Source organism: Misgurnus anguillicaudatus, chromosome 3 (genome assembly GCF_027580225.2).
Source record: "Misgurnus anguillicaudatus chromosome 3, ASM2758022v2, whole genome shotgun sequence".
Classification (NCBI taxonomy): Eukaryota; Metazoa; Chordata; class Actinopteri; order Cypriniformes; family Cobitidae; genus Misgurnus; species Misgurnus anguillicaudatus.
The window spans coordinates 30974945-30996408 of record NC_073339.2 but is presented as its reverse complement, the minus strand read 5'-3'; the positions used below and the strand labels follow the sequence as shown (position 1 = coordinate 30996408).

The following is a 21464-nucleotide window of genomic DNA, read 5'->3' as shown; positions in this document are numbered from 1 at the left end:
AGACACGAAAACTATGCCCCCCCAAACAGGTTGCTGTGCCCCCCTACACAGTTTTTGATTAATTTAATATATAGCAAGAATAATTAAAATAAATTAAACATCCAATGTTTCATGACTTTTAATGTAATCAAATGAGGAAAATATAGTTCATATAAGTTTTCTTTAATAAAAATAGACCAGTTTCTCTGATTGGTTGTATTGCCGGGTCTCATGCATCATGAGGCTTTAGCATATTTGTGACTTGATACTAGCAACGTGTTTTTTCGCGGCATTTTATGGATCGTGTAAAATATGGATATTAGAACATTTAGAACGAACCAGCACCGCCTGCTCCATGCTTCATGCAAACACCGATTGGCTCAAACTCGGAGATTAGCGAGGGCGGTTTGTTATTGCGTCGAGCAAAGCGCGAGCACAGCAACAGTCTGTAACGAGTCTGTAATGAGCTGACAGTCTGTAACAGTTGTATAAGTGTGTGCTTGCACTGTATTTGTTGTTTTAATGCCTTGTTTTTGCAAGTTATTGTTGCTAATTGCTTGCCTCCCCGTTGGAAGCCGCGTGCCCCCCTGTCAGTTATGGTCTGGCGCCGGCTCTGCGTCACGCGCGCAATGTGGTGGCAGAAAAACTGTGGAAATGAATTAGACACGAGTGAAACGAACAATATAACTCACAAGAAAATGTCTTGTTGTGCTGTTGAGTGTCAGAATAGGAATGCCAAAATAGATGACCTTCATTTTTATAGTATACAGTCGTCGAAGACACCATTTGAAGATAAATGTAGTTGTTTATGGTTGCAATAAGCCCTCAACCTGGACAGACTGGAGTGATGAAATCATTTGGAAATCTTTTAATAATTGGAATAGATAATAATTAGAGAAGATATCCGGTGTTCTGTCGAAGTCTGTTCCCTCTATGTGTCTCTTATAGCGTTTTTATCACGTTACGTTTATAATTTATTTAGAAAGATTAAAGTTTTGAATGAGTTCATAATATTACCATTTATTAAAGTTTTCATATTTTTTTTCGTTTTCTATTACTTCTTTTTACCTTATATCTTAGCCTATGTCTCCTTCCTGTTTGTTCTAAATTATGATGTTTACTAATAAATATATAAACACAGCACACACACACACACACACACACACACACACACACACACACACACACACACACACACACACACACACACACACACACACACACACACACACACACAATGTAAAGTGGTAATAATATATAAACAGGCCTATACAAATTAATTTGTATGTAAACATAATAGTTTTAGAACAAACACGTAGGCTATAAATATAAGAAATTGATAACAGGAAATGATGAAATATTTTATAAATGATATTATACTGAATAAATGATAGTATTGTTCTTATAAGTACTTCAGCGATTCATACTGTAAAAATAATTGATTTACCAATAAAGAACAATACATATACATTACATATATGCACACATATCAGTAGCCAAGCCATTTAAACTTTTAATTTATTTAAAAAATAAACGTAACTTGGTGAAAACCTTATAAGAAACATTACACTTAAGAGACATACAGGGGAAACAGACTTCTACACAACACCAGATCCATAAAAATAAAAGTTTTATGCTAAAACACTTCAAACCACTACTGCAGAGCTGTCACTTTCTGCCACCAGTTGGGCTCCGCCCACAAAAAAAACGTCATCTCTGTTTGCAAACACGCAAAAGGTTTATTGTTTGGATTAATGATGAATGATGTCATTGTTTAAACTCTTAATATACTGTCAGAGAGTCACGTTAGCAAGCGGCTAAAGCATGTGCACTAACTTAAGTGTTTACATTTTTGCTATGGTCCAGTTAGCTTACATAAATGCTTAAATGAGAGTAAAACCGTTAGTTTCTGTCGTCGTTTTTGTAGCTTGGATTAATGATAAATGAGGTGTATTGATGTCGATAATGTCTTTTCAGTAAATCATGTTAGCCTATTGTTGGTCTGTGCCACTGATCTGTGGTCTGTGCGGAGACTGTGTCAGTTGACCAATCAGAGCAGAGTAGGCTACTGAAAGGTGGGGTTTAGGCAGAATGAGTCGTTGAACGGCTTCACACGAATCGTTTGGGGATCTCTAAGAAAGAATTTATATAACTTTAGAGTTAGCGAAAAACGAATGTTTCAAGTACTGCAAAGCTTGCTCTGTGCTATTTCAAATCAAATCAATAAGACCCATAGTCAGACACGTTTAGTTAACAGCTATTTGTTTCAACCAAATGGTCATGTGTGTAAACAAACTCTTTGTTTTCTGTTCAAACAATGTGCGTGGAGAGAATCATCTACGGTTTTTGTATTTGTGTGCTTTCTAATAGATGACCAAAAGCATAAACAATAGTATTCTCTTAAATCTATTTTGTCAGGAGTCTTGCTAAAAAAAAACAGAAGTTATGATGGTCAAACAAAATGCACTGAGAAAGAAAGTGAATGACATAAAAGCTGAAGTGTATACTGTACAATCTGATAAATAGCTATGTGCGAGCCAATTCTAAAATGACCTTTAACACAGACTGTAAACACTGGGGTGTCATCAAAACACTGGGCTCTCTTGATTTGAGAGTACAGATATACAATTATGTCTACAAATAATATAAAAAATACTTTAATAGAGTTTACTTTGCCCACTGTAAAGTACAAAGTGTGAAGTACGAAGTACTGTCTGTCTCTATTTATTTACCTTCCATCCATAAAATTTTACAATATAACGTCTGCACAGAAGCAGAAACTGTAAATACAAGTCTAATTACACTTATCAACAATGAGGTATACACAACAAAGCACAAACACCTAGTAAAGTGTCCCTCTCAGCATCTGCATTATGGGTGTACTTTAAAATCATGTCTCTAAACAGGTGTATCCCACAAACAACTGCACATTTTCGAACAACAAGCCAATCAGTGCTCACAAACTCTGGCCCTGACTTCAACTCAGAGCCAATCATCACAGAAAGTACCAAATGAAAATGGGCTGTCTGTTAACACTAATGCACAGAAACCCAGAGTGTAAAGTCACAGTCAAAATAAATTTGAATTTCCTCTTACCTCATCCAGACTACTGTAAGCTGCAGCTCGGGATGCAGTATTTTGTAAAGAAGCTAACATCAGCATCTTCTGAGGGTTGAGGAGATCTTGAATTAGATCCAGTTAAAGGGAGCCCTGCAGAGATGAACACAGGGGAAAGACGGCAATTTAGCTTTGCTGGTGTGAATGATGGGGGTGACAGGAGGCAAAGAAATGACTCGATGGATCTGAGTAGTGAGAAAGAGAACTGAAACAGAACTGCACAGAGGAAACTTTTGTTTATTTAAAACCTTCAGGGTGCTAATGATAAAAGCTACTCTAAAACACACAGACTAAGCTGAAACTGCTGGGATGCAATGCAACCGTTAAAAGCACAGCCGTGTACATTCGATATAACAAAACAAATATGGGGAGAGGCTCAGTTCTTTAAAAGAGAATAAAAAATGTTGTGTAGAACATTCAACTTTCAGTATAGATGGTGTAGTCAATGTTAGGTATGGTTAGAGAATCGAACTGGTGACCTTCGGGTTACAAGTCTGACTCTCTAACCATTAAGCCACGAATGCCCCAGTTAGGCCACTACACTCTTAAGGGTCCTACGCCGTAGCCTGTGCTTAGCTCTGCGTTACCTGACGCGCACCTCACAAAATTTTTAACAGCGCGTCAGATCTACGCGGACCGCAAGCGCTGTGATTGGTCCACCAGAACCCCTCCCGTCAGGTAAAAAAAACTGCCGTTTGTGACGGTGAAAACAAAGATGAGCCAAGTTGAGGAGTGATTTAACTCAAACTGCATCGAAAGTCGCTGTTTATTTACTTTCATCATTGCTGGTCTTCTCAAATTATACACAAGTTGCTGTTTCTTCTTCGTTTGTGGGTTAACTTGTTTAGCTTCTTCTTCTGTGACTTCTTCTGCTGCTACTGTGGTTACACGCGTGGTTACTGCCTACCAGCGGTCTGCGGGGGTGTTTGCACGTCGACGCCGCAAAAGTATAAATGAAAACCAACACATAACATATAACACAAGTTGTGTTAAAAGTAACACAAAATGTGTTGTTTCAATAATAACACAGAGATAGGTGGATTCTGAATCAAACAATCACTAATGTGTTGTTTTTTACACAATTGTTCTAAGAGTGTAGCTCACTGCAAAATCAAACTTTTGTCAACATTTATTCACCCTCACATCTTTCAAACCTATGACTCTTCTTTGGAACACAAAAGTTATTTTGTTAAATGTCTCAGTGGTTCTGTGTCCATACAAGGGGTCCAGTGTTGTTTTGTTACTATTGTTTTTCAAATCATCTTTGGTGTTCTGCAGAAGAATAAACTAGTTATACAGGTATGAAGTGACAAGAGTAAAAGATTAAAGAAATTTTGTGTAAAATATACCTACATTGTGTTAAACATAAATGCACCATTATGGCCAAGTAAGGCCTCTCCATGCTAGAAACTAGGATTGTCCAAGCAATAATACAAAAGTAATCAACCAAAAGTAATCAGACAGCTTTCTTTATGAGACAGTGGCATTGACTGAACGCTAAAAAAACCTCAAAATCTTCCCAGCACAGGAGGTATAGAAATAGTAAAGCTGAAGCATCAAGGCACTTTAAGTATAGGCACATGATATAATCATTGACACACTGGCTTGTTCTTAAGCTCAACTGACTGACACATTAGACATAATATTATTTTGGAAGCCAGTTTTCTTAAGAGACACTGAAACAAAAACACAGACTGTTAAGACATTGGCTCATTACTATAGGCAGCAAAGTTCTGGACACAGCCTGTGTGTTTATATTATGAAGCTGCATACAAAAAGGACTAAGAAGATTACCAACATACCACAGCTATGTGCCAGTTCTCTAAAAATGTATTAGTGTATTTCCATGACTATTAGACAAGTCAAGTGCATATGAAGTGTTGAGCATATGAAGCTGAAATATGAACTATTCATCATTACACCACCAATTTACTGATTCAGTTGACTATACAAAGTCCCACAAAGAAATGTGTGCTTTGATTTTATATGCTACTTTATTGCAATAAGTTTCTTCCCAGTTCTCTAAATAATGTCTAGATTCAAGTTCTAATACAGCCAGTTGGATCCATACTTACAGAAATTCATCAGGGTAAAAAAATGAACCCAAAAACACAAACACTCATTAATCAGTGTAAGGATGACACAGAGAAACACTATACGAAAGAAACTAAATTGAATTTTTGATTCTCTACTTTCTTGAAGGAGAGGAAATACAGAGACAAAACTGGGTCTGGGTTATACAGAGACATTAAAGGAGACCATTTTCCTGACTGAGAAGAGATGTCTTATCTTAGTAATGGTTGAATGTAATTGTGTCTGAGAATGAAGCTCTTCAGCACACTACATCTGTGATTACTTCAGATTTACAGCAGTTATCCAGTTAAGGTCATTTATTTAATTACAATAATTTGATGCTTCAAAGTAACTTCCAAGTCCCTAAATGAAAACCACAAAAAAAGATACTCACTCACTCAGTCATTCATCTACATTTCTGACTGCTTAAAGGAAAACACCACCGTTTCTCAATATTTTACTATCTTCTTACCTCAGTTAGATGAATGAATACATCCCTATCTTTTATCAATCCGTGCACTTTTAATCGCCTCGTGAATGTGTTAGCATTAAGCGTAACCCCATTTATTCCTATGGCTCCAAACAAAACTTTTAATACATTCAAAAAGCACTGTACAAAGATTAAAAGAGCACACACTGAAAAAAGATATGTATGTATTCATTCATGTAAGTTGAGGTACATAGTAAAGTATTGAAAAATTGTGGTGTTTTCCTTTAACTCTTTCCGGTAAAATTAAGAATAAACACTTCCCTGCCAATGGTGAGTTTTTCGGCAATCCGCATTTCCGCTGTTATATTACGCAACTTATAATACCTGTAAGCAACCCTCTTAGGGCAATATGCAAGAACTCTGTGTATGTTTTAATCATCATCATGAATCTAATCTCTATCAAAAGTCCTTCATATAAATGCAATTATCTCAGCTTTTACTCAAAATTTGGTATTTTTGAAGAAACCTACCCAAATTTGAGAGGTGATAAAAAGAGAACTAATGAAGGTAGGATGAAAGTTTTTTTTTGAAAGCTAAGGGTGTGTACTTTCATTTTAATATTTTGTATGCTATTAAAGGGGCCATGGCATGAAAATCTGACTTTTTCCATGTTTAAGAGCTATAATTGAGTCCCCAGTGCTTCTATCAACCTAGAAATTATGAAAAAGATCAATCCAGTAACTTAGTTTTGATAAATTATTCTCTACAAGCACATGATAAAATAGGTTGTTGAAATTTAGCTCTCCTTATGATGTCATAAGGAGCTCTTATTATAATAATACCACCCCTTAATCTGCACTATCCAACCACAGCACTGCCATTTAATGCAGAGAGAAAGAGAAAATAATTGACAGCACAATTGAGTTTCAACTGCAACAAACCACCATCATTGTGATCAGTGTTTGCACTTCATCCGCTCATTTGCATTTTAAAGGACACACCCAAAACTAGGGATGTGCATTTAAGTCATTTTTTCATTTCGATTAATCCATAGGTCTGAAGAACGAGTACTCGATTAACTGGGGGCGGGGCAATCAAAGGGGCGGGGCGTACACGTCATGGTGAAAATTAAAATATTTTTATTAAAAACACTCAAACAAAACTTAATTTTGAATAAACTATGAGAGAACAATGAACACATACTAGATTATTAATGAATTAAATGTTTTTTAACAGAAGCCTCTTACAGGAATAGCTGCGTGATGAAGTGAAACTAAAGGGTTAATAAACACAAACCGAAGCGCTTTCTACATGACGCACTCTACATCAGTGGTTCTCAAACTTTTTCCACGTGCGGCCCCCCTTGTGTACAGTACGTTCCTTCGCGGCCCCCCAAAGAAAATTTGTGACAAAAAACTGTTCTAAAATTTAACATTTTAATTAAACAAAACATATTAAGTTATACAAAGTAGTGCTGTTGGTTAGTAGCCTTGTTTTTTTAGGTTTAATTACAGAGAATTCATGATAAATTAATGTATTTTATAAAATGTCATAAAACTGTGGCCCCCCTGGCACCATCTTGGGCCCCCCTGGGGGCCCCGGCCCCCAGTTTGAGAACCACTGCTCTACATAATATTAAGCCTTTATACAACATAAATGTACAACGTGCATCTGTCTGCATAAAATGCAAGACTTCATCTAAGTTTTCAACTAAGTTATGTACAGAAAGTTTAACTCCCGTTGTTGCTGTGCATCATAAACAGCGCGCTTTTAAACATGTCCAGTCAAAGCACAAGCTTCATAACATTAAGCAGCTTTAAGTCTTTGCTATCATTTTAGCGATTAGCTGTGTCATGACGTCGTCCCTTACCTGTTCAAGATGCTCGTATGGCTCTCTGGTATCTGTTGATATTTGATGATAACCCATTGAACTTTCGACGGCGCTGTACATTTTGCATCTGACTGACTGTATTTCCGAAAATCACGGCATCCTTTTAAACCATAGTGCCTCAGTGATGTGAGGTGTGGCAGGCTTCACGGGATCGGCGGGCTGCCGTGCATTGCGCGCATCGCGGGTTGCTTCACGGGATCGGCGGGTTGCCGCCGCACCGTTTGTTTTTGAATCACGCATGGTAACGTAACTGATGTCATACGCCGGTCTGCGTAGCTTGACACGACGTCAAACACGCATCTCCAGACCCAGGCAGTTTTCACAATCAGATGCGCTAGTAATGCTAACCAGCTAGCCAAATGCCGCCATATCCATAATACATAAATAAATAAACCCACATGATCATCGTTTTCATGATCGATCATCGATGCTACATTCGAGTACTCGAGCAATCGAGTACTCGTGCCCATCCCTACCCAAAACCCCACATTTTTGCACACCACTACAAAGTGGCATTTTTAACATGCTATAATAAATCATCTACATGGAATTTTGAGCTAAAACTTCACATACAGTATGTGCTCTGGGGACACCAAAGATTTATTTGAAATCTTAAAAAAGTCTTGTGCTATGGCCCCTTTAAAGAAGAGCATTTCCTGGAAGGCATTAAACTTTTGTGAAAATCATAAATGCTGGCACTGGCTGGCAACTTAAAAAAACACTGAATTTGATGCATTATTGAAATAATATTGTTATTATGTCTACATAAACTACAAGAATTTGTAAAAACAGTTACGTCATGCAGATGTGTATTACATGTTTAGACATTGTGTGTGACATCAAATATTGGACTAGCCTGCATAATACAGTAATGTTTTTTGTCATTTCCATGAATCCATTTGAACAGGGATTGTTTTGACAATGTTTTCATATACAAAACAAAAACCCTGGGTCTAATTCTGTTGCTGGCAATAAGTCATACTGTGATATTTCTGTGTACTGAGGTCAGAGAGAAAGTGCTGACTTGTGTGGATTTATGCCCTTCCCTGCAGAGAGCATAATCTGGCTCAGATTAGAGGGAAATGGCTGACTCACTGTATGATTGGGCAAAATCAACTGTTAAGAAAGTAGTGTTAATGTATACGTATACATTCATTACGAACAAATATACATACATGCATACATACATAGACATATCTGCAATATGTACAGTATATCCCAACACGTAACAGAGTTTGACTTCTTATTAATTACATTTCAATGTATGTGTCATGTCTCAAATATATTTAAAACAACAAACCTTTGTTATATCATGTGAAACACGTGTTACATCTCTGGCAGCTGCAACTCAGCTGTCTCAATGGTTGGCTGACACACATGCTATTAAAATTACCTTTTAAACTGTCCTGCTACACCACAACTGCCTAAACAGGTTTAATGTGTTTGTACACCACATCAGAATTCACAGAACACAGCTTTTTTTACAAAAGATACAGGTGCTTTTTACTTTATAAGGTTTATAACTTCAAAAAGTAATGTGATAGTGGCCAGGCTCTGGATATTTGTTTGGAGTCCCTTTGTGAATAACTCTCCTTTGAGAATAGGTTGGGTTTCATGCCCTGCAAGCCAAAGGGAGTGTCCTCTCTGAGGGTTTCATACTGAAGGGAGAGGTTGAGTGAGACAGAAACATAGCATGCAAGCCTGTTCCACCCTATCACAGAGATGTCATGACTGTTGAAGATTTTTCTCAGCATGTCATCCATTAGCACTAACCCAACGCATTTCACACCATTTGTCCCACTGCCATATGTCAAATAATAAAATAATAAGATGATTTTAAATTATCTTAAGGTGAAATTATCTGAAGAATCCTGAAAAAACTCAAAGGTCATTTATTTTCATAATAATAATAACAATAATAATAATAATAATAATAGTAATAATAAAAAGGCACAAGCATTAGCTATCCAAATTAAATTACACAATTTTAACGTTTACATACACATACATTTACATTTAGTCATTTAGCAGAAGCCTTTGTCCAAAGCGACTTACAAATGAGGTAAACAATAGAAGCAGAATAGAACCCAGGGATGTCATGTATATCGAAAAGAGCAGTGGTCCAAGCAGTGGACCAAGCACAGAGCCTTGAGGCACCCCGGTATCGAGACGTCGCCTCTCCAGGATACCCTGAATGACCTACCTGAGAGGTACGACTTGAACCAAAGAAGTGTTGTGTCAGAGAAACCCATAGCCATGAGGGTCGACAGGAGGAAGTGGTGATTGACCGTGTCAAAAGTGGCAGATAGATCCAGTAAGATCAGCACAGATGATTTAGAGGCTGCCCTTGCCTGCCTTAGGGCTTTAATGACTGAGAGCAGAGCAGTCTCAGTGGAGTGACCACTTTTGGTCACTCCACTGAAGAGAAATGGGTCTGTAGTTCTCTAGCATAGCAGGATTGAGTGTGGGTTTCTTCTGCAGCGGGGTTATCAGAACCTCTTTAAATGGTGCAGGGAAGGTATCAGTGGAAAGAGATGAATTGATGATGTGGGTGAGAGCAGGGATTACTGATGGAGAGATGGCCTGAAGGAGATGGGTGGGTATGGGATCTAGCGGGCAGGTAGTCGGATGGTTAGAATCAAAGACCTTGGAAACATCCACTTCAGATAGGAGAGAGAAGGAGGGAAGCGAGCACGTCTCAGAGGTTTGAGCATGCGCAAGAAGCGGCGGCTTGAAGAACTGCCTGCTGATAGTATTTGTTTTCTTCACAAAGAAGGAAGCAAACTCATCAGCCATTAACGGAGATGAAGGTGAGGGGGCAGGCGGACAAAGAAGAGTAGAGAAGGTCTTGAAGAGAGTGCGAGAGTCAGGTTAGCTGTTGATTTTTGAGTGATAGTAATTTTCTCTCTCTCTCTCTCTCTCTCTCTCTCTCGCTCTCTCTCTCTCTGCATGTGTGCGTATGTGTGTCACTTACATTTTCCCATAAATCATGTAAATCATACATTTAGCTAAAACCATGCATGAGTTCCTAATAAGGTTACCAGCCAGTGGACAAGTAATGACGTTTTATTCACTTGTCAAACCCAATATTTTCTAGAATTTAGCACTTGCCACATGTTCATTTTGGGCTCTGGCAGAAATGTGTGGTTTTTGATCTCCTACCATATGCCTTTCAGGATGAGAACACCTGGCCCACTTTCTTTTACACAGACACCCACACTAAAAGGACCCCTGACAATATCAAAGCAGGCATGTTTGTCATGATCAAGCACTGTCTGAAGACACATGAGAGGAATGTACTGATCCCCGGTGCCCATGGTGATCGTGTCACGCGACGGCTATTAAAGTGACAAGGGCTGCTGAAAAATTTACCGGGCTTGCACGGAAAAGAAAACTACTGTCTCTTTTTTTAAACCTTAACCCTCTGGGGTCCGACCATTTTGGGACACTGTCAGAGGTTCTGACATGCTCTTACATTTGGTCTTTTTTCAGTTGCTTTAAAACATAATAATGGCAAGTGTCTCATACCACTGTGTTCAGCACAAACTGGGCTAAAATATTATATGAGCTACATGTATGTACATGTTTCTATTTTTGAGAGAAAAAGGTTTATGCGTGGTTTTTAAAAAAGCTAAAATTTTAAGTCACTGATATAAGTCCACAAAACCCATACTAAACATGTTTTAACAAGACTTTCCTAAACAGAATCTAGTAGTCTAGAGTTTTTTCTTTAAAATGATGTGAAAATCATCCTGCCTACTCATTCACATAAACCAATATATTGATTTAGAAATTGTAAGACAGTTTTTGTTTAGATGGGCCGTATGCGAGAAGGATTGATTGACAGCTAGCAAACAAAGGCTCGCATAATGAGCTGCATAATGAGCTGCATAATAATGAGGCAGGAGGGAACTACAGTAAAGAATGTGAGGACAAATGAACATGTTTGTTTGAGGTTTATTAAGAAGTTAACAATATAATGAAAATAGAAATGAAGGTCAGTAGGACCCTTTTCAAAAACTTAACTTGTATAAGAAACTGATAAACAACAGAGCTGTAAACTTCATGTGGCTCATGTTACCATACAACTTTATGTCCAAAGAGTGTGAATATGTTTTTCCACTTAGTTTTGTACTGATGAGAGGGATGCAGACCTGTAAGAGAGTTATGAACAGCTGTTAGCATAAATTGTCCACAGAAATACCCTTACATACATAACTGATGGGTAAATGATAGCACTTGTAACGGTGGTCGCCTAAATTCAATATACTCAATACACTGTATAAAAAAAACTTGACCTAGGCGGGTTTCGAACCCGGGTCTACCACGTGGCGGCCTAACGCACTACCGCTGCGCCACCATTTGGTCACGTGATTGCCGTCTTTCACACACCTAGGTTGACTGGCCAGGGTAAATTTATAATAAAAAAAAAGGCGAGTCTCCGTGTAAACAACGCGGAACTCATAATAAAACGGTGTCGCGTGTAAAGCGTAATGTATGGAATGCGTTGCATGTAAACAATATCATATTACAGAAGATCCCCCAGTGCAGCATTACTCAAAGTTGCCATGAAGGATACGAAAGTGTCTACTGTACAGCATGTAACAATGAAATCCGCCATTACGTGATCACGCGTACTCGTTTGTAAATAAGCATGTAAACATGGAATCATATTACAGCACACTTAAAAGACACAGCAGTGCAGCATTACTGAAAGTTGCCATGAAGGATACGAAAGTGAATAACTGTGTCTAACACTGTACAGCAAACAATGAAATCCGCCATTACGTGATCACGCGTAAGTTACTCGTTTGTAAACAATGCGAAAGTTTTTCAATCCGAAGCGTGTAGTCTGTTGAGGTTGCTTATGTAGGCTGAACTGCACAAGCCATAACATATTACATGATAGCAAATATAAATGAAGACAAATGACTTACAGTTTCTTCAGGAATATATCCGCCTCCATTGCGTCTTCCATTCTTCCATTCTTCCGTTCTTCTTCTTGGGTAACGTTAAAGATAAACACTTCTCTTCCTCAATGTCCAGACATAAATGAAGATATTCCTCACGTGTGTGTATAAAGTTTATAATCCAAACATGCGCTAAAGTCTTTAAATCTTATCAAACATTACGCTTTGCTGGTTTGAACAGCTCGTCTCTTCATTACCATGTCAACAGCGTGTGGGCGTGACCGCATTAGCGATAATGAGCTCAGCCAGGAAAAACGGTACTCTCTTTGCTTCAATGCAGATTATATAAACAGGAAATATTTGTTTTTGATAATAATTAGCTTGTTTAAAAGTAGACATTTCAGGCTTTCTTTGGATATGTGTATTATGTTTGTGTGACGAGTATTCGCGGAGTTTCAACTAATTTTTGTAACGTGATTTGAGAGACAGCTGGCGGAGACAGAAATGTCTGAATGAGCACCCTGTTTATTTTCTTTATTTGACAAAAACACAGAGATCTGTTGTTATTGTGAATGTACACTAATTAAAGAGGACCCTTCAGAGTTTCAAATGATGTCAAACACGTAAGTGTTTGATTATTAATGATGGAGTATTTTAAGTTGATTCTGCTATGATAAGGAGAAAACACGTCAAAACGCGTCCCCGCGTTTTTGGACCCCTGGGGGTTAAGCGCAGCAGCACAGTACTGACCCTCGAACTCATTTAAGGATTGATTAATTGATTGATTTTTACAGGAATTTTACAGGAAACACTAGCCTCCCAAAGCAAAAGAGAAAGTATGAAAAAATGGTGGAACAGATAACCATACCCCTTACTGCAATTTTATGGCCATGACAATAAATATACTGTATATTCAAAATACCTGTGTTAAAGGTTTCACTATATGCATGCAAGATTAGGGATGCACCGATATGGAAATTTTGGCCGATACCGATAACCGATAATTCTTTATATTTGGAGGCCGATAACCGATATATATATAGGCCGATAAATATTCATATTATTTTCACAATGAAAAACTCCCAGACTGCGGATATCTTGTCTTTGCGCTAGACTAGCATACTCTTCTTAAGCCCGCAACACGTGTCATCTTCGTGCTATGTCACAGAAAGCACCAATCAAAACTCCACATGGCCAGCAATGAGCAAATGAAGTGGTTCAACAAACCAAAATAATTCATCATTTATCGGCTTTCATTTATCTGCCTAATTTTGCTATCAGACCGATAACCGATAATATTAAAAATAAGCAGTTATCGGCCGATAACGATATGTCCGATATATCGTGCATCCATATGCAAGATGCAAACACATCACACGTGTTTAGACAATTCTCTGATTTTAAGGCAAGAGACCTCATTTGCATGAATAACAACACACCACCTGTTTCGTCCCCACTTGGTGTTTTTTTACAGGCTAGAGGTAACTCGAAAGTCGGGACCGGTAACTATGGAGACGTTAGAAACCCCAAGAGTGGTACCTTAAACAAGGAAAAGGGGTGGGGAGGTAATGAGACAATTTACATAATGCAAGGAACAATGCAAATAAGGCATGTTTGCATGCTTTTGTGTAAACATTGTAAAATATATATTTCATCTTCGGTTCATAGATTCAATCTAGGGCTGAAACGATTCATCGAGTTACTCGATTTACTCGATTCAAAAAATTCCTCGAGGCAAAAATTCTGCCTCGAAGCCTCGTTAAATTCCTATGACGCGCACTACACGCGCCAAGATCTGATTCACACGGACCGTTGTTCAATGTTCAGGAAGCACATCATAGCGCGTGGTTCATTTTGAATTTAGTTGGCGCGATGGCGGAGCGAATATGTCCATAAACGGCACAGAGAGATCATTACATTCAGCATCTGAACTGAAAACATCCACTGTTGTTTCACCAAGCGTCGATGAAACAAGGTAACATAGCTTCTGCTAATTTTAATCCCATACTGTATTTGTACCGATGTCGTTATGCGGTTTGACTAGATATGATGTTTAGCTTTGATGTTTTTAAGGAGTAAACGTATTCACGTTCAATTGCAGGACAGTATAGATTAAAAAAAGAACCCCTTGACACACACACATGCACTTTACAGGTGTGTGTACCAAAAAACGGCACCACAGTGCAATCATATATGGGCAACTTGTAATCTGACATATTTTGTTCAATAATAATAATCTCTGTTTTATTGGAGTTTAGCATAAGGAAGTTATTCTCTCTCACGCGAGTCAGAACGATCGCGCAATGCATCACATATGCTTAAACTTATGTAGCCACGCAACAATAATTTCAGCATGCATTCACTGTATACAGCGGGAGGTGATGTTGTGATTTTTCGAACGGATTCTTAACCTAAAATGCACCGCAATGCAAGTGATGCAAACCAAATGCAGCGTTCTATTGAAAAGTAATGTATGTATTTCTGCAGTACCAAAATGCAATGAAGCAACTGAACGTCTGACTGGGGTGTCACTCTTCCTCACGCACAGAACGCGTGCGCACATACAAACACAAGTGCACGTGCGCACATACACACAGGTTGTTACCATAGCAAATAGGCTCACCCCAGAAATGATATATTATTTGTTAGTAATGGTAAATGCTGCAGGTGTAGAAATGTACATAAACCAGATATTTACTTTGATGTCAGGGCTAGATTACAGCATGAAACCTGTTGTGCATATTAATAAATTAAAGTGTTTAATTGTTGGCACTGGCACTTATAAACACTAAATGGGTAAAACATTTAAATAAATAGGCTTATTTCTTGGAGCCAAATACCTCAGTTTTTTTTTTAAATAAAAGCCAAATGCTTGAACATTTTACAGCCAAGTCATTTTCGTTATGCATTATTTGTTTTGGTTGTTTAAAAACACACACAAAAATTATCCAATTACTCGATTAATCGATCGATTCAGTGCTAGATTAATCGATTACAAAAAGAATCGATAGCTGCAGCCCTAATTCAATCTTCTTCACAATCATTGTAAAATCGTATTTCACTATAATACTGACTACTGACAAAACTCACTGAACAAAAGCAATGCTTTCAGATTTTATACAACTACCTGTTATACTGAGATAAAACAAACCAATGGTGGCCTCCTTAAGACAAACAAAGAAACAGCTGTCTGCCTTTTGCGATAAAGCACACAATAAATTCTAACACCATTGTACGAGAAATACTGGAAGCCAGAAGGTGTACTTAGTATTTATTAAAATGTTTTAAAATTACATGAAGACTATTGTAATATCAGTGACCAAGAAATCAGCTGTGACATCACATCCCAATGGGTGTTGCAATTTGGAGATTACATGACCAGTCATGCCATGCAATTATAAGAGTTAATAATAATAAAAGCAACAACACTTTTACCACTTTTTTGTTGCCCAACAGGGCATTTACAAAACATAAAAGTATATCTAAACAAAACAAGCAAACCGAACAATACAAAACTACAAAACAACAGACACAACCTAAGAACACAGCTTAAATCAACAAAAGGACAGTGCAGAGTGATTGAGTGTGTTTAATTGCACAAAAATAAGTGGATATCTATCAAAATCAGCTTCTTATAGAAACCAGTTTTCATGTTTTTACATGCAAATCAAGAAACTGAACAAACTACGCAGGAAACTGTATTTACATGGGTTTAGAGATTTCACCGCCTACAGTTTTTAATTTTGTAGTGCCGCGGTCAACTACATGAGTCAAGAGCAGACTTTTATTTATCCTTTACACACGAAGACATGTGCACATAAACAAAACTGTGAGAAAGCCAGTTAAGGCATTTACATGTGACATCGGGGTAAATTTTACTGAATAGTATGAGAATAAGAATATCAGACAGTCTCAATATACAGTGAGGAAAATAAGTATTTGAACACCCTGCTATTTTGCAAGTTCTCTGACTTGGAAATCATGGAGGGGTCTGAAATTGTCATCGTAGGTGCATGTCCACTGTGAGAGACATAATCTAAAAAAAATCCAGAAATCACAATGTATGATTTTTTAAAACTATTTATTTGTATGATACAGTTGCAAATAAGTATTTGAACACCTGTCTATCAGCTAGAATTCTGACCCTCAAATACCTGTTAGTCTGTCTTTAAAATGTCCACCTACACTTCATTTATTATCCTTAATTAGATGCATCTGTTTGAGGTTGTTACATGGGAGGAGCTGGTCAATAACCTGAAAAGAGCTGGGACCACCGTTTCCAAGGTTACTGTTGGTAATACACCAAGACGTCATGGTTTGAAATCATGTATGGCACGGAAGGTTCCCCTGCTTAAACCAGCACATGTCCAGGCCCGTCTTAAGTTTGCCAATGACTATTTGGATGATCCAGAGGAGTCATGGGAGAAAGTCATGTGGTCAGATGAGACCAAGATATAACTTTTTGGTCATAATTCCACTAAACATGTTTGGCTGAAGAAGAATGATGAGTACCATTCCAAGAACACCATCCCTACTGTGAAGCATGGGGGTGGTAGCATCATGCCTTGGGGGTGTTTTTCTGCATATGGGACAGGGCGACTGCCCTGTATTAAGGAGAGGATGACCGGGGCCATGTATTGCGAGATTTTGTGGAACAACCTCCTTCCCTCAGTTAGAGCATTGAAGATGGGTCAAGGCTGGGTCTTCCAACATGACAATGACCCAAAGCACACAGCCAGGATAACCAGGAGTGGCTTTGTAAGAAGCATATCATGGTTCTGCCGTTGGCCTAGCCAGTCTCCAGACCTAAACCCAATAGAGAATCTTTGGAGGGAGCTCAAACTCCGTGTTTCTCAGCGACAGGCCAGAAATCTGACTGATCTAGAGAAGATGTTCAAATACTTATTTGCAGCTGTATCATACAAACAAAGAGCTTAAAAAAATCATCCATTGTGATTTCTGGATTTTTTTTTTATTATGTCTTACACAGTGGACATGCACCTACGATGACAATTTTAGACCCCTCCATGATTTCTAAGTGGGAGAACTTGCAAAATAGCAGGGTGTTCAAATATTTATTTTCCTCACTGTAGCTACCGCATCCACAAAAATATGTGTCAATCAATATAAAGTCCAATGCCAGTGGGATAAAGAAGTGCCATCCAAAAGTAAACAAAAACCTATCTGTGAGCACAACTGTATACCCCCAACTACTTATACTGCCATATTGCCACACATATGTACAGTATGCGCATATGGTCTACCAATATATTAATACTTACTGCCATTGTAATGTATTGACTCCACCTATTCAAAGCGCCATCAAATTACGCTTCGTAGATTTCAAACAACATGAGGATGACGATTTTCATTTTTGCTTGAACTAATAATTTAACAACGAGAAACTAATCATTGTCTATAGATACACAAAGTAAACAACATCCAGTAAACAACCCTGAAATTCAGATCTAACAGGCACAGTACAGCTTCATAATGAATGGGTGTTTAATGCTCACTATCTATATGAGCGAAGGGTGGAAAGAATGTTTGAACAACACAGAGATCCCTTATCACATGGTTGACCTCACAACGCAAGACAGATTCATGTTTTCTGCAATTACATGAGCCAGATGAAACGCTGAGATGAGAAAGACGGAGAAGCAGAAAGAGGGAGAGAGGAAACAGATCGAGGATGATAAAGAGACAACGCTTTTTGAAGTATGAACACTTGCTTCTTTCCCATTGAGACAGTTTTTACATGATGAAAGTATTCAGCGGGAATCTCTGATGATTCAATCGGTGGAAACAGTACTTCCTGAATAGTAAATACACTTCAGTACTGGTGGTTTTTAACTTTTATGACATAATACTGCAGTAAAGTTCTAAATTGAACTTCTGGACATTGGAGAAGAAAGAACATAACGTTTAGCGAACATCTTGACAATCATAATTTAAATAAAATATTCATTAATTAGCATGCCAAAATACTGCAATATCTGTTATGCCACCTAATCTGGCTATACTTATGGCGGCCAAAGTATACTATATTTATAAGTATACTATATTTTATAAGTATAAAATATAAGTATATTTACAAATATAATGAAATCACTGAAATGTCTTAAAAATATGTACCAGATACAAGTTCCTACAGTCTATAATGTTTTAAATATGGCTATTGTTCTTACAAAATCACATCGATTACCCCCAGAAGGTTTTTATTAACCCCCTGGAGTAATGTGGATTACGTCTGTGAAGGATGGATGCACTTTTTTGGGTTTTGAAAGTCGTGAAGAGCCAGTACATTTTCTAAAATAACCTTAAATCACGTTAGTCTGAAGATGATGGATATATGCATCTCAGATGGCTTTAGGGTAAGTAAATCATGGGGTAATTTTCATTTTTCGCTGAAATATGGCTTTATCCCTTCTGTCTTGCTAAATAAGTATTGTCTTTAAGAACTGTTGAAACTTAAGCTGAAAGTAGCTTTGTATATCACTACTCATATTATGGCGAATGACTTCATTCTTCATTGTTTTCCAAACTTTTGTAAGTAGCTTTAGATAAAAGTGTCCGCTAAATGCCTAAATGAAATGTAAAGGTCAACCAAAACATATTTTTCTTCAAATCTACTACTCACATGGGTCTGTGTGAGAGTTAAGAGATAGAAAATATCATTAGCCTAGTGTGAAAACAATGGAAATTATGAGATCCACACTTATATGATGAAAGAAATCTGTAAGTGTGTGTGCTTTAATCCCTTGCACAAGACAAAACTGAACCAGGCTTTGGCATGCCAAGTGTGGAAAACATTTAGCCTTCCTCTAGGTTGTATCCCACAGTACTTGAGAACTTGCAACAAATGAATAAAGTATTAAACAGGAAACAGGGATAATATCATTAAGTCTTCCATTGTTTTTACATCTTTAAAGGTGCAGTGTGTAATTTTTAGAAGGATCTCTTGACAGAAATTAACAATAATATACAAAACTATATTATCAGGGGTGTATAAAGACCTTTTTATAATGAACCATTATGTTTTTATTACCTTAGAATGAGACGTGTTATCTACAAACACCGAGGGTCCCCTTAGGTGGAAGTCGCCATTTTGTGATGCCATGTTTCTACAGAAACCCCTAACGGACAAACTTTTTTACTAAGTTGTCTCCGACGATGACATGTTTTTCCGGTGGCGGCTATGTAGCTTCTCTATGCATTTCAAAAGCAAGGGGTGAGGAGTGGACTGAGCCGTTGGTTGCAATTCGCAACCTCACCACTAGATGCTGCCAAAATTTACACACTGCACCTTTAAACATTTTTTATTAATCTAATGGTCTTGTTCATTTTTGACCAAGGACTGTTATACACTGTAAGCAAACAAAAAAGCTGGAATTTGTTTATCAAATAAAATCTGAAATGTTTCTGTATTTAAAACCAAACATTCCTTTATATACAGCTCAGTAGCAGCAGGAATGTGTCATAAACAATCTTTGGAATGACGCATTACAGACATAATTCAGACAATGGTGGAGATAACAGGATCCAAGTCTTTGTTTTTGCAGTTTTTAAGTGAAGTAACTGGCACCAATTTCTTTCCTTTCAGGTCAGCATGGCTAAAACAAGTCACATAAGTAGATCAAAGAGGTGAAGGCAGTAAAACCACAAGTCTGTGTATGAATTCTGTCACCTGTGATGAATGGTAAACATCATCAGACACAGAAGCCTCCCTCCTCCCCATCCCCTATTAACAACAGTCTACACTTCTATTTTAACTAGTATTCCTCTCATTCTTTCCTCACTCCTGTAAACACTGTCCCTGAATATACAGATGCTACTCCCATCATTCAAGCCTTTAAATAACACTTCCTATATAAAACTATAATCTATCTATTATATCTATAATATAATATAATATAATATAATAAACCGAGGGTATACAGTGATGGTAAACTTGATCTCAAAAATGTTGTGTAATATAATACACTCATCAAAATTTTAATAAGTATGCATTCTGGTTTTGGTTCTTTGTTTGATCAATCTAATGACCAAACTCAAACAAATCATCTGCTTTACATATTCAATGTCATATGACACCAGCTAACAAGAAGCAAAATGATCATTTTAGGACATTAAATGTACTAGACTACAAAAAGTTAAAGCATGAGTAGGTGTATGGATGACTACAAACTAGTTTATTTAATACAGTACGTAGTTAATCAACAGGTAGTTGTAGTCATGGGTGTTTGCGTCCATGTATGTTTTCCCAGACTAGACCAACCTGCACTTCATGTTAGGTCTGAAACTATCAACCTCGACACAAAAGGTTTACGCGTTAAATAAAAACAAGACAGTCAAAAAAAAAAAAAACAATATGAATGGTTTACTAAATAACACATACCTGGCCTTTAAAGTCCAAACGCTCATTTTCGCCGACACCTGACAGAACTTCGACGCAGTGGCGCTCTTCCATGTGTTATATATCCCACAAGCACTAGAACGGTTATAAGATCATCACAAAATCGCGTTTCTTCACTGCGACAGAGCTGTTGAATTTGTCAATTGACGCTTTAAATATCCACAGACTGACGACAAGACAGAACATAACACAACTTATGTCTCTCTCTCCCGATCACCTGAGTTTGCATGAGAAAGGTGAGCTTTCATTCAAGCCCCGCCCCTACACCCGAGTGTTGCTTCGTGATTGGCTATAGTATGTGTGGACGCTCTGGATTATACAAAATGAGGTGAAACACTGTGTGCAAACCTTAATTTTAAAAACCTTCAGGGATATTTAAACAATTCTTAAGGTCATAAAGCATTGTAGAAGCATATTTAATAATTTATTGGACTATTTTAATTTTACGTTATCTTTTATTTGTCTGCCTACATCCCATTTGTGAGATTTACATATCAGATACATCCTCCAAAATCTTCATGAGGCTGCATAAAAAAAACTTTATCGGAAGTTTAAATCGATCGACAGTTTTAATTTTTGGGGGGGGAAATGTCATATTTTTCAGTAGACTGTTCTTGTCTATTTATTTCTTTTTTACAGAGAAGTAGG

General features: G+C 37.6%; 1 protein-coding gene across 2 annotated transcripts in view; it reads right to left on the bottom strand.

Annotated features, from left to right (window-relative positions):
• The window catches only part of fhip1aa (FHF complex subunit HOOK interacting protein 1Aa), a 43065-nt gene extending 21997 nt beyond the window's left edge, over window positions 1-21068 (bottom strand). The window contains exons 1-2 of one of the 2 annotated variants that reach the window (XM_073864380.1): window positions 20799-21068; window positions 3076-3189 (exon numbers count right to left, since the gene is read on the bottom strand). The gene's annotated coding sequence lies outside the window, so the exon portion shown is untranslated. The remainder of the gene's footprint in view (window positions 1-3075; window positions 3190-20798) is intronic. The other variant, XM_055205455.2, reaches the window with a different exon arrangement.
• Window positions 21069-21464: the final 396 nt, after the last annotated feature.